The sequence below is a fragment of the Oryctolagus cuniculus genome, chromosome 2 (assembly GCF_051225735.1).
Source record: "Oryctolagus cuniculus isolate XC-2025 breed Fujian yellow rabbit chromosome 2, ASM5122573v1, whole genome shotgun sequence".
Classification (NCBI taxonomy): domain Eukaryota; kingdom Metazoa; phylum Chordata; class Mammalia; order Lagomorpha; family Leporidae; genus Oryctolagus; species Oryctolagus cuniculus.
In genome coordinates, this window is record NC_142868.1 from 109,892,056 (window position 1) to 109,905,786 (window position 13,731).

Below are 13,731 nucleotides of genomic sequence, written 5' to 3' on the forward strand. Positions count from 1 at the left end.
CACACACAGAGAGAGAGAGAGCAGGAGAGAGAGAGAGAGGCAGACACACGGAGATCTCCCATCCACTGGTTCATTCCCCAAAGCCTGAAATATCCAGAGCTTGGCTAGGCTGAAGCCGGAAGCTGGGAATTCAATCCGTGTCTCCCATATGAGTGGCATGCACCCAAATATTGTGCCATCACCTTCTGTCTCCCAGGAGGCACATTAGCAGGACGCTGGATCAGAGCCGGGGCGTGAATCCAGGCATTCTAGTGCAGGATGTGGGCATCAAAAGTGGTGTTTTAAATGCCAAATCAAATGCCTGCCCCAAGATAGAATTTCGGGTCAACAGTGAATAATATAGTCCAATACTATCTCAAATATTAAATGTGATATCCTTGCAATAAAAAATAATCAATTCATTGTCCTAAATTCAAATTCAATTGGGCACTCTGTATTTATTTGCTAAATCTATCAATCCTACCCTAGGTGCCATTAGAATATTGATCTCCAGATATATCAATTTTAGTGCAATGCCAAATGGTCATGAGTCCAAAAGATGCCATGTATCTTTTCAGCATGCCAAGAAACAGCCCAAATGTTCAGCCAGAAAATTCCCTGAGCTTATCACCTCCAGTAACAGGGGCTTTTTCTCATGTCAAAAACTACGAAAACTTCAGAATGTAATAGGGGTTGGTAAAATCTTAATGTTCAATCAACAATAAATTCTGAAGTTAAATTAAGTGCTAAGATACATAAACTCAAAGTTATTACTGTGTGTAAGAGCAAATAGTAATAAACTTTTTTTTTTTTTTTTAACAGGTAGAGTTACAGACAGTGAGAGAGAGAGAGACAGAGAGAAAGGTCTTCCTTCCACTGGTTCACACCCCAAATGGCCGCCACTGCCGGAGCTGTGCCAATCTGAAGCCAGGAGCCAGGTGCTTCCTCCTGGTCTCCCATTCGGGTGCAGGGCCCAAGCACTTGGGCCATCCTCCACTGCACTCCCGGGCCACAGCAGAGAGCTGGACTGGAAGAGGAGCAACCAGGACTAGAACTGGCACCCATATGGGATGCCGGCGCCGCAGGAGGAGGATTAACCAAGTGAGCCACAGCACTGGCCAATAAACCTTTTTTTAAACACTTGTACATTACCTCAACATAGTTTAGAATTAAAAAAAAAAAAAAATAGACTCCAGACTGGTGCTGCGGCTCACTAGGCTAATCCTCCACCTGCGGAGCCAGCACATCGGGTTCTAGTCCCGGTTGGGGCGCCTGTTCTGTCCCGGTTGCTCCTCTTCCAGTCCAGTTCTCTGCTGTGGTCAGGGAGTGTGGTGGAGGATGGCCCAAGTGCTTGGGCCCTGCACCCGCATGGGAGACCAAGAGGAAGCACCTGGCTCCTGGTTTCGGATCGGTGCAGCGCACTGGCCTTGGCGACCATATGGGGTGTGAACCAACGAGGGAAGACCTTTCTCTCTGTCTCTCTCTCTCACTGTCTAACTCTGCCTGTCAAAAAAAAAAAAAAAAAATAGACTCTAAAAGGGGAAAAGGTTTTGGAAAGATGGGATTGGACATGTTTTGTGAATTACTCCCTCTGGTCCCCGAGAGCAGTTGTCTATACTACCTATGTGAGCCTCAGTTTGTACACCTGTAAAGTGGAGATAATATCTTACACGATAACATGGTTGTGAGACTTAGGTGCTTCTTAAGTAAAAGAAATTCAGAGTAGTAGAAATTTAGCAGGGAATCATGCAGTGAAAATCATTAGATATGTACTTCATGGATGGAAATCATTAACTACCTAAGTATTCCTGAAGTGAACACACAACAGAAATAATATATCAAATAAAACAAGGAGATAACTTAATTGTAATATTCCAAATATTTTTATATTTAATCATAAATCCGTTACTAAGAGAATTACATATAGAGAAAAGGGTAGATAATTTGCTATTGGAGGATAAAATATTCAATGGAAGTTTATAATTAAAAAATGCTAATGTTTTTCAATTGTAGTAGTATTGTAGTACCAGAACGTCTTGTGGGGATGAGAGGGAAGGTCTGGGTGGGTCTATTGTAGACATGATATTCAACACGATAAAAGTGATACCCTCCCCAGAGTAGCAGTGAAAATCAGGCTTTGTTCCAGTCAGAAGAAAGATTAAGAGATGGGAACAAACTCACCTGTAATTATACCATCTCCCACATTTGAATGATTAATGTGTTTAATGTGATGGTTTATGTTAAGAAAATACTAAATGAAAGATCTCTGTGAGTGAGATCCCAGTGGAAAGAATAGGTCATCAAAGAAGGAGGTACCTTTCTCTGAAGGGAGGAGAGAACTTCCACTCTGACTACGACCTTGTCTAAATATGATCAGAGTCGGTGAACTCAAAAGGCTTCCATAGCCTTGGCAACTCAGGACAAGAGCCTAGGGTGATTACTGATGCCATAAACAAGAGTGTCAAATTGTTAAGTCAACGACAGGAGTCACTGTGCACTTACTCCTCATGTAGGATCTCTGTTCTTAATGTGCTGTACATTGTGATTTAATGCTATAACTAGTACTCAAACAGTATTTTTCACTTTGTGTTTCTATGTCGGTGCAAACTGTTGAAATCTTAATATATGCTAAACTGATCTTCTGTATGTAAAGAGAATTGAAAATGAATCTTGATGTGAATGGAAGGGGAGAGGGAGCAGGAAAGGGGAGGGTTGCGGGTGGGAGGGAAGTTATAGGGGGGGAAGCCATTGTAATCCATACGCTGTACTTTGGAAATTTATATTCATTAAATAAAAGTTAAAAAAGAGAAAATACTGGGAATACAAAAAGCTAAATTATGAATCTTAAAACCTGGAAAAAGAACGCATCTGTTTTAAAGCCAAGTAGATGTGGCATTGATAATTATGATATATGACATAATCCATAGGAGTAAAAAGGGGAAAAATCTTCATATTGTTCAGTATTTAGGCTTGCTGTTGTCCTCAGGGAAAAAAAAGTGTCACATGTACAACTAAAGTTCCCTTCTGGTTTCAAATGAATATCAAAAATCCTTGGTTAATTTTTCACCTGTGTCAAACTAATCCTCTAGGTTCAGAACCAATTTAAATCCCTCCTTCCCCTTCAGACACTGAATGTTAACACCAGGAACATTCTACAGTACAAAGTACCTTACGAAAGAGAAGGATTCTGTAGTGCAGGTGACATAACTGATCTCAGGGACCTCTGCTTTTTACACTGATGGCAGCCAGTCAGGCAATCATAGTTATATGCCTTTCCTTACTCAGATGTTCATTTCAACAACTGCATGGTGTGTGCATGGAAGGGTTTGCCACTCTATGCATATGTTCCTCCTGTGAGTTGCAGGGAATGAAGCATGTGTGGCAGGAGATGGTACCCTCCCAGCGTAGGAAGTCCCTGTCTGTATCTAGCAGCTGCATATTGGAATGCTTAGAAGAGAAACCTGGAGAAGTGGCTTCTCCTTGGCATTCTTCTGTTGGGCTTCCCACCTCGAGGGAACAAACCCAATACTGTGATTTTGACCTGTGTGTGCATCGCATTGGTAAGTTGCACAGTGTCCATGATCCCACTTGAAACCTCTTCTGATGAATTTTCATATTTTTTATTGCCATCCAGACAACAGTGACTTCGAATGTAATATTCTCCACATTTCCATTCTCTAGTTTCCACCAACGATCTTGTGTCTCCTCTAATTCCAAAGTTCAGTGCAAGAAGTGGGGAAAAAGTTGTCTCCATATCTCGCACTGCTGCTAAGTGCACCGTGGAGTCTCCCATGAGTGGTACATCAGGCTCTTTGTCTTCACAGCCCAGGACAAATCTGTTGCACTAAGACTGCCATCTGGTATCTCCTTGAATATCTTCTGCTGCATGTGGAATAGCTGCTAAGTTTGATCTTGGCTCATTCTAAGCTCAGGTGGAAGGTCTGTGCTGACCCCAAGCAGCTGTGCTATCTGTAGGTAGTGCCTCTGTCACTGTCTCAGTCCCTCCCTGTACTCCAGTATCAGCAGCATTCAAGAGAAAAAAAAATTGAGAGGTATAAGTTTTTGAGATGACTTCAGCATCATCAGATAAAAATTAAATAATGGATTCATATTTACTGAATTTTCTTTTTAAATTATCTGGGAAAATAGGCTGAAATTAATTCTCAAAGAGCGTCTGGTGTGTTTGACCCTTGTTTGTTCCACGTAGTCTTGAATAAAAGCTACAAGATGCATTATCTTTCCTTATGAGATTTTTACTTACTGTCTATAAAGAACTTCAACTTTACAAATTGCAATTATCACTTGAATTTACCAGTTTTTACTAACTTTATAGTCAAAAATGTAGCCCACATAATTTTCTTGTAGATGTTATATTCACATTCTTATCCATGGATAATTTAAATTTTGATCTGTTCTAGTTCGTTCCATTTGCATTTATAGTTCCTTTTCTCCCCTTGTGGATTAGAACATTTTGTTCTCAAAAGATTGAAGTCAGAACTGAATATTCTGGAGTTCTTCTGTATTGAACATATAATTTGAAATTTGAACAGCCGGGAAAAAAAATTAGCATGCACCACTCCATAATTCATTCCTGAAATACTTATCTACCCTACTCATTCCTGTCTTAGCTATGCTCTCAGCCTGAATAGTTTTGCCCTCAACACCTCAGTCCATTCACTGTCACTTTTACTCCACTATCTGTTATGCATTGTGTTCTTATTAAAACAATCGGGATTAACCCTTTCTACACACATACATGCACATACATACTATATGTATATATATAATACATAAATACTTACGTATACTATATATAAAATATTGGTCAATTTTCTGTTGCTAATGACAACAGCAGAGGAAGTTAAAAGGAAATGAGATTTAGTTTAGTTTGTGGTTCTGTTCAAAGTAGAGGGCAATATCTGGTGATAACCTTCTCTCTTGCAATGACTTAATGGCTCAGAGTATCACATGGCAAGACATAGGAAGCATGCAAAGGACCTAGCCAAGTAGGCCTTTATAGTAAACCTACTCTACTGAGATAGCCAGTTAACCTGCCAATGCATTAACTGAATGAATAGATTATCCATTTATGATGACAGAGCCTTAATCCCCTCTTAGAGATCCCACTGGTCCCATTCACCTCTTAATATCTCTTAAGTGGGGTAAAATTTCTTTTCTTTTCTTTTCTTTTTTTTTTTTTTTTGACAGGCAGAGTTAGACAGTGAGAGAGAGAGAGACAGAGAGAAAGGTCCTCCTTCCATTGGTTCACCCCACAAATGGCAGCTATGGCCAGCACGCTGCGCCGATCTGAAGCCAGGAGCCAGGTGCTTCCTCCTGGTCTTCCATTCGGGTGCAGGGCCCAAGCACTTGGGCCATCCTCCACTGCCTTTCCCGGGCCACAGCAGAGAGCTGGACTGGAAGAGGAGCAACCAGGACAGAATCCGGTGCCCCAGCTGGGACTAGAACCTGGGGTGCCAGCGCCGCAGGTGGAGGATGAGCCAAGTGAGCCGCAGTGCCGGCCAAGGGGGGTAGAATTTCAATATGAATTTCACAGGGAGCAAACCATATTCAAAACATAGTGATATGAAAGAATGAGAAAAGTATCGAGAATACCCAAGAGCCCACTCTTTCAGCTCAAAATAAAGTTAATGACACTTCCATTTTCTTCCCAATTTCACCACTTGCCTTCCCACTTCAACATAACTAATTCCTGAAGTTTGTTTTACCTCCCAACTGTGTTCTTAAAATAGTTTTAGCAATGCAATTGTCTCTAAAAATATATTATTAAATGTGGCTCCTATTTGATCTTTACAAAGCTTCCACAACCTGTTTTTGCTCAGCCTATTATTTCATCCATTCTCATGTGTGTAGATACAATTTATTTTTTTTCACTGCTGTCTAGAATTATTCCATGAGAACAAATCACACTTTGATTAATTATTTACAGTTGGTGAACATGTGAGTTGTTGCGACTTAGGTGCTGTTTTGCCAATGCAATGTACATACAGTTTTTATTTTTTTTTTCTGGAGGATATTCCTGTGAGTGAGATTGTTGGGTCATAGGGGATTTGTCTATGTTTAACATTGAAGAGGGTCTGGTGCTGTGGTGTAGCTGGCGTAGCATCCCATATGGGTGCCTGTACAAGTTCTGGCTGCTCCACTTCCAATCCAGCTCTCTGCTGTGGCCTGGGAAAGCAGTAGAAGATGGCCCAAGCCCTTGGGCCCCTCCAGCCACGTGGAAGACCTGGAGAGGAGGCTCTTGACTCCTGCCTTCGGATGGGCTCAGCTCTGGCCATTGTGGCCAATTGGGGAGCAAACCAGCAGATGGAAGACCTCTCTCTCTCTCTCTGCCTCTCTCTGTGTGTGTAACTCCGACTTTCAAATAAAATAAATAAATCTTTAAAAAAGTATTGCTAGGGAATACCAAACTGTTTCCCAAAGTACTTGTATAATGTGTGCCTGCTGGCCATGTACTGAGTATAGCATGTTTCAGTGCTTCTCATCAGAAGTTTGTAATTAGAGAGAGGTCCGAATCTGGGCTGAAAAAAACAGAGAAGACCGACCTGCTTAGCGTCCCGGGGAAAATGATTAAACTCTTTACTTCAGTGTCCGCATATATAAATTAGATCACAGGTTGTTATGAGAATTAAATGAGAGAGACAGAGAGGTGTGTGTTGCCAAGAATAATACCTGGCATCCAGTGATTGTGTTGCAAGCATCAATTACTATGATTTGCACATAAAATTCTACTCATCTAATGATACTTTTTTAAATTATATGATAATATGGTATATTAACTATTTCAACTAAAATTCTGTTTATGTTAATGATTTAAGCATTTTTTTAAAAAAATATTTATTTACTGAGGCCAGAGCTTTGGTTACTAGGTTAAGCCTCCACATGTAGCCACAGAATCACATGGGATGCTGGTTCGAGTTTCAGCTGCTCCTCTTTTAATCCAGCTCTCTGCTATGGCCTGGGAAAGCAATGGAAGATGGCCCAAGTGCTTGGGCCCGTGCCCCTATGTGAGAGACCAGGAAGAAGCTCCTGGCTCCTGGCTTTGGATGGGTGTAGCTCCAGCTGTTGCATCCATCTGTGCAGTGAACCAGCAGATGGAGGACCTTTGTCACTGTCTGTCCCTCTCTCTGTAACTCTACCTCTCAAATAAATAATTAAAAATTAAAAAATATTTATTTAAGAGATAGACAAGCAGAGAGAGAGAGAGAGAGGGAGCTCCCATACACTTATTCACTCCTCAAATATATGCTATGGCTGGGATGGGACTCGGGTAAAGCTGGGAGCCAGGAACTCAACCTATGTCTCCTAAGTGGGTGGCAGGAATAAAATTACTTGAACGACTGCTGCTTCCTTCCTCAGCAAGAAGCTGCAGTCGGGACTTGGACCAGGCATCAAACTCAGGCACTCCAAAGGGGATGGGTGTCTTTACCACAGGGTTAAATATCTGCCCATTTTTAACACTGTTTCTCTCCATATTTCTTCCTTTCTATCTGTGCTTTCTATCTTTGAACTTACTTTGAACATTTCCCAAGTCCTCCTTTCTTTATCAGAACTTGATCCAATGTAAGATGAACCACAACAGTGACATAGGTTGGAGACATTTTCATGTTTATGATCCATGGTTTGGCTTCACCAATTTGGTTACTAAGGTAGAAGGAAACCCATTCCTGGAAGCTACTGTTCTTGGTTTTAACTGAGTAGTGCAAGAAACATAAATATCAACTAGGCTTCTATTAGCTTGAGTGTGTGTGTGTGTGTATGTTCTTGTGTGTACATGTCCACAACATACATCCCTTTGTCATGAAGTCAATAGGCCAAGCAGATTTCATCAATGTTACTCTTATGGCTGGTCTCCACTGGGCATATATTGGAACAGAATTTAATAGCTTGAAGAAATAATATATTTCACAATCATTCAGACTTTTTCAACACCATTTCACATGAACAAGGAGGAGTGGAACTGGTGGACTTAAATTTCTCCCCAGTTGCATTTAAGTTTCTCATTACGAACTTTTGACATCTTTTGATTTGGAGCTTCTGGCAACAATGAAATATTAAAGCCACAAGGAATCAACTTTATCTCACCATATGTTTGCCAATAACAAATCAGATAAATGTCCAAATTTCGTAATTCCTCCTGTAGCGGATTGAATAATGCCCCACAAAAATTTAGGTTCACCTAGAATTTCGGTATGTAAATTTATTGGAAATATGGTTTTTGCAGGTGTAATTAAATAAGAAAAGATGAAGTCACACTGGATAACGCTGGAATCTAAGTCCAATAACCCAATGCCCAGTGTTTTTATAAGAAAACAGAGGACACATAGAGATGTATAGAGAGAAAATCTATGTGAAGAGAGGGGCAGAGATTGCTGATAGAGGAGAAAAGCCTGGAGCCACAGGGAGAGATTGTTCCTAGACCTTCCAGAGGAAGCATGGTCTATTCACACTTTGACTTCAGATTCCTAACCTCCAGAGCTGTGAGATAGTTCTTTTTTTGTGGTTGTTATTTTTAAGCCATTCAGTTTGTGGCACGTTGTTATGCCAACCCTATGAGACTAATACAATCAGGGAAAAGGTCAAGAAAACACTGAGACCACAAAAGGATTATAAATATAACAATAAATAATATGTGTAATCATTTGGTTACTGAATAATAGATTAAGACATTAATTAAATGGTTTGGAAGGGGGTTATAAATTGTGGGTGTAAAAATGTATTTTTTGGAAGGAGAGTGTAGAAGAAAGTGGAGAATTGTTTTTCTTATGGGCTTTGCCTTGAAGCGGGGATTCAGAACAGCTGCCCTGATTCAAACTGATTAGAACCCATATTAAGTTTCTCTCACTAGTCTTTTTAAGAATGGTATTTTCCCCCCTGAGTGCTTGTATGGCTCTCAGTAAAAAGAATTCCTTAAAGGATATCACTGGAGTATACAGGGACACAGTTCTTTCAAACCCCAGAGATACATGTCTTGCAATTATTGATTAGCAGTACTGAAGGCATAAGCAGCTGTGACTGACAACCATCTGTTCCAAAACAGATTCAAGTTCATGGCACTGAGCTTCCAACACTGGCATCTAGAGTCACAGGTATTAAACACATAGCTGGCCCCAAAGTGCTTTAGAAGTGGGGTGAATCTGGTGTGAAACAGAGCTTTTGCCTTTCAAAGCAGAGAAAACTTATTCTTTCATATAGTATGGCCAATCTGTTAGTGTGTGATTCATACTTAAATGGCACAGCACCCTTGGAGCCATAATGGAAGGTGGTTTTGATTCATTTTAACAAATGTGGCCACAGATGGAAAGCTTAACATCATCTCTCTCTGACTCACAGTCTCCTGGCTTCCATGAAAGAGCAGCAACAGGGAGTCCAAGTACATGCCACTGGCAACCACTTTACGACTGATTGCCATCTACAGTGGGGTTACCAAGTGCCATTAGTTGTGGCTAATTTACATGTAGTGTTGCTGGACTGAGAAGTCCATGCTTTGGCCAACAGTGAGGCGATATTTGCTTGGAAGTGCCCTTGTTGAGTATTATCTCTTTAATAAAATGGAATTTGAGCCTCTAACAGCCTAAAGATTGCTAAAACAAAACAAAACAAAAAAACAAAACAAAAAGCCACAGCAATGGGAAAGCCCATACTTCCTCAAAGTTTAAATAATTTTTAAGCTCATTGGTACTCTTTCTCCGTGTCACTCTTTCCCAAAACCAAAGAAGAGTTCTGGGACAAGTGACATATGCTCCTAGTGAGAAAAACAACAATACCTAGTCCCTGCAGTTTGTCTTAAGGAATTGGCTTTTTAAATGTGAAATCACATCAAGACAAATCTGTGTGCCCGGACTCTCCTAGGCTAACATGAGAGAACTTTTGGCTGCACATCCAGAGCTTCAGACAGCTACGCTCTGCAGGTGTGAAGTAAGCCACGGAACAGAGGTTTTATTTTTCTTGGAGTTAGGAAAGTTTTAATTTCCTCATTTATAGCTTATTAAAATACCCCAAATTAGCAGGGGGAAAGGGCTGGATTCCCAGCATCTCAAATTCCCTATGAATGCCATTTCACCCCTGTTTGGACATGTTCCCTTTGCCTTCTCTCCCTCTTTTTTGTATAAGCCTGTGAGGCTGTTTAGGCATTAAGAACTTGTAACCTACTCCATCCTTTTGACAAGTGGGCTTCCTGGGGGAGTCATGTGCCCCTTTGTGTCTCCTGAGCTAGCATGCGAGTTTTGTTCAGCCAATTCCTTTCACCAAGCCCACCATATGGGTTATTGCAGCCGGTCTCTGAGGTCAGGGACTCCTCAGGTTCCACACCTGTTCTCATAATACACAAGAGACACCTGTAGAAACTACTCCAGACTTTCTCCTAGGGATGTGCTTCTTCAACAAAAATAAATTCAAGCTAAGAACCCAATCCTAACAAAACTTTCCCCAATGACTCTCTACTTTCTTTCTTTTTCTTATTTTTTTTTTTTAGGTCTAAGTTTCCTCTTACCCTTGTGACCTCTTATATTCCATTATGGTTATAGGCTTTCTAATTTCTTTCTAACAGCTTCTACTCAGTAGGGGGAGAAAAAATGGACCATGTTATAACTATCAGCATAGTGGTGAACTCTCTGGATTGTGGAGTTATTCCGTGTGCTCTGGTTCCTACCGAGATTGTGCCTAACTCATCATGAGTCTCAGCAGTGGCAACATGGACACCATCGCCAACAGAAGCATTACAAATATCCAATTACGGCTTAGACACTCTACAAGGAAATTACATTCACTCAGCACCTGTGCAGAACCAAAGTCTTGTTTCAGCACTTGTGGCAATTAGCAGAGGGCAGTTTCCTCCATGGTGTGTAGCCAGTTGGGGTGATGAGCAATTCTCCTCCAAAGAGCCTCCTGAGACAGCTGCTGCCTGTGCTAGCAATGCTCTGCCTCAGTGTGTGTGCCCATAAAAATGCGAGATTACAGTAACCATCTAGGGTAGGGTTCACTAGGCTTGTCTGCTCCTGCCTCTGTTGAGAATCTCTCCAGGGGCTGCTAGATTACCACCCCTTTCCTCTAACAGTTCTTCCAACGGAGAGTCAAAACATACGTCACCAGCTGCCTTCCTCAGTTGTTAGCCCGTATTCTCCCAGTTGTAGAATTACTCTCATTGGCCATCGCAACTATTCTGCATTCACAGCAATTCCAGTGCAAGGTAAAGAAGTAGAAGTTGTAAGGTGTGAAGCGTAGCACTGTATCTCCTTGTCAGGGAAACTGTGATTCTAGATGCAGATCATGAGATCACTTTACTTGTACCGCTCTAGAAGAAGGAATGGGGTGACCGCCATGGTTAAATACATCCTGGAACTGGGGATGGAGGTGTCAAATAAAGTGGTTAAAATCCATCTCTGGTAGAGAGAAAAGAGACTCTGAGAAAATAAGCCACTCGCCATCTTCTATGTTTTTGTTTTTGGAAGCTCAGTGACTGCTCTGCTACTTCTCTAAGAATATTATGAATATTTTTACAGAACAGCAAGAAATGGCAAGATATTCCAGAACACAGCACAACTTTTATAGTTACCTATAAAGTCTGATTTTGTTTGTTTATTAATTCTAATAATTTCCTTGAAATAGATTATTTAATGACAGAGTTATTTTAAAATTCAAAGAGTATAATCAAATGAAATTGGACTAATAAATTTTATCCTTATATATCCAAATCAATAAGGGAGTACCCCATTTATATTTGCTTAAATAGTCAAAAATATTGTCTCCATGTAGTCCCTTCAAAAAGTGGTGCTAGGAAAATTGGATCTACACATGCAGAAGTACGAAACAAGACCCCTATCTTGTAACTTATATAAAAAATCAACTCACAATGATCAAGGATATAAATCTACAAACTGCTCACTTCAAATTATTAGAGGAAAACATCAGGGAAACTGAAAGACATTGCCATAGACAAAGACTTTTTGGAAAACACTCCTCAAGCACAGAGGATAAAGGCAAAAATAGAAAGTGGGATTACATCGATCGAAGAAGCTTCTATACTGCAAAGAAAACACTCAATAAATTGAAGAGGCAACTGACAGAATGGGAGAAAATATTTGCAAATTATGCAACAGATAAAGCATTAATAACCAGGATCTATAAAGACCTCAAGAAAATTCAACAATGAAGAAACAAACTATTGAGTTAAATGGGCAAAGAACATGAACAAGTATTTTTCAAAGAATGAAATTCAAATTGCCAGCGCACACAAGAAAAGATGCCCAGGATCATTAGCCATCAGGGAAAAGCAAATGAAAAACACAGTGAGTTTTTGCTTCACCCCATTTAGAATGTTTATCATCCAGAAATGAACAAACAATAAATGCTGGCGAGGATATGAAAAGATACCTTAATATACCATTGATGGGAATGCAAACTAGGACAAGTCATTATGGAAGACAATATGGAGATTCCTCCAAAATCTGAATATTGATATATCATATGATCTAGTCATCTCACTCCTGGGAATTTACTCAAACAAAATGAAATCAGCACATGAAAGAGTGATCTATACTGCAGTTCAATTCACAGTAGCTAAGATACAGAATCAACCCAGATGTCCATCAACTGATGACTGGATAAAGTCCAGTGATGACTGGTATATATACACTATGAAATACTATTCTGCCATAAAAAATGATGAAATCCTGTCGTTAGCTAGAAAATGGATGCAACTAGAAACTTATATGCTAGGGAAATAAGCCAGTCCCAAAAAGACAAATATCATGTGTTCTCTGATATGTGACAATTAAAATAGAATACAAAAAATGTATCAGAGTGAAATAGACAGCTTGTGATTTGATTACTATTTTCAGTCCTTTGTTATAATAATGTGCAACTGTTCTCTTCCTACTTCTTACTTGTTGAATATCATAGTGCTGAATTAAGCCTGTGATTATAGAGAAGATTGAAAGTATCTCCTGTAAAAATTAAAGAAAAGGAGCAAGGGGATTGAGGAAGGAAAAAAGTAAGAAAGGGAAGCATGGTTATCTTCTCAGAACTGTCAAGCCACTGCCAGCAATGCCAGCATCCCATGTGGATGCTTGTTTGAGTTCTGGATCCTCCACTTACTATCTAGCTCCCTGCTAATGTGCCTGAGAAAGTAGCAAGTGATGGCCCAAGTCCCTGGGCCCCTGCCACCCACATGGGCCCTGGCATCATCCTGGCCCAGTGCTGGCCTTTGTGACCATTTGGGAAGTGAACCAGCAGATGGAAGACCTCTCTCTCTGTGTCTACCTCTCTCTGTAACTCTGTCTTTCAAATAAATAAAATAAAATCATAAAAATAAATAAATAGATAAAAATAGAATTTTAAAGATTTTCTTTAAATACTCAGAATTAATAATCTTTTTTTTTTTAACAGGCAGAGTGGACAGTGAGAGAGAGAGAGACAGAGAGAAAGGTCTTCCTTTTGCCGTTGGTTCACCCTCCAATGGCCGCTGCAGCCGGCGCACCGTGCTGATCCGATGGCAGGAGCCAGGTACTTCTCCTGGTCTCCCATGGGGTGCAGGGCCCAAGCACTTGGGCCATCCTCCACTGCATTCCCGGGCCACAGCAGAGAGCTGGCCTGGAAGAGGGGCAACCGGGACAGAATCCGGCACCCCGACCGGGACTAGAACCCGGTGTGCTGGTGCCGCAAGGCGGAGGATTAGCCTAGTGAGCCGCGGCACCAGCCATAATTAATAATCTTGACCCATAAACCCTAGACTAC

The 13,731-nt window shown here is 40.7% G+C and overlaps 1 pseudogene; it reads right to left on the reverse strand.

Moving 5' to 3' along the window:
• Window positions 1–3,273: 3,273 nt before the first annotated feature.
• Window positions 3,274–13,731, reverse strand: part of LOC127489661 (platelet-activating factor acetylhydrolase IB subunit alpha2 pseudogene) — a 79,761-nt pseudogene continuing 69,303 nt past the window's right edge.